Below are 1,033 nucleotides of genomic sequence, written 5' to 3' on the forward strand. Positions count from 1 at the left end.
AGCAAATTTTTGGAATGAAAGCTATTAACATATCAGAAATGAGAGGCTTTTAAATTGGAAAACAGGAAGCTGGTTATTGTCTGATAGATTTTTCCAGGATCCTTGTATTGTGCTGAAGCAACAGGAAATTAGTGAAAATCCACTAAAACAGCCATTCTGCTGTGCACGCAGAAATCCAGAATTCCTTATCAAGCCTCATAATACCTCATCCATTTATTAGAGCTCGCCAAATAAACTAGGAGTTACATCAGTCCTGCAGCAGTTTTCAGGAGGCTACAGCTCCCTGAACCTGAAACTTTGACTGCTGACAAGTTTCTTGAAGCAGAAATGTTACTGAGAAGCCACCTTCCCTGTAGCATCCCTGCTCCTGCTGCCACCCGCAGCTTGGTGCCTCCATCTGCCTGGCTGTACAGCTGGGCAGCAGTGCCAGCAGGCTCTGTCCACGAGGTCCAGGATGCTGCTGAGTTTCTCATCAAACACCCTGTGCTGCAGGGACTCTTTCCTCCAAGTACTGCAGACAACCCTGACTGTGAGTTTGACAGGCGTGCACTTGCCTACTTTTATAACGAAGATGCTATTGGCAGACCCTCCACAGGTTGGCTAAGGTGATATCTTTAGGCAGAGATTTACAAGATTTTGCAGGAAAGCCTTCTCAGCTTTTTCAGCATGTTTTTTAGATGATGCCACAATGCAGCCATTGCCAATGTTCAGCTTTGAGAAAGGTTCCTGAAATATTTTTAGCCTCTGACTCTTCTTTCTGCACTTATAAAAATCCTTGATAAAGTATTAGAAGAACTAGATATTTACTGGACCCCATACACTGCCAAATCTCTCTTTCTCTGTTTATATTTCCTTATCTAATTTTGTTTTTCCTACTGTAGGCCACCAATTGCAGGAGTTGCATGTTGTGATATACAGATACAATGCATTCCCTCGAGGGACTGAGTACAAAAGTAAGTTGCTTACTTTTTAAACTCCATTTTTAAACTATTTTCTTCTGTAAATAAGCACTATTGTAGTAGCTCACTCTTTC

The 1,033-nt window shown here is 42.0% G+C and overlaps 1 long non-coding RNA gene across 1 annotated transcript in view; it reads left to right on the top strand.

Moving 5' to 3' along the window:
• The first annotated feature begins 437 nt into the window (after positions 1-437).
• LOC108447056 overlaps positions 438-1,033 on the top strand; it is a 20,978-nt gene continuing 20,382 nt past the window's right edge. The window contains exon 1 of the long non-coding RNA XR_001862444.1: positions 438-953. This is a non-coding gene — a long non-coding RNA (uncharacterized LOC108447056). The remainder of the gene's footprint in view (positions 954-1,033) is intronic.

The sequence above is a fragment of the Corvus brachyrhynchos genome, unplaced genomic scaffold, assembly GCF_000691975.1.
Source record: "Corvus brachyrhynchos isolate BGI_N302 unplaced genomic scaffold, ASM69197v1 scaffold255, whole genome shotgun sequence".
Lineage (NCBI taxonomy): Eukaryota > Metazoa > Chordata > Aves > Passeriformes > Corvidae > Corvus > Corvus brachyrhynchos.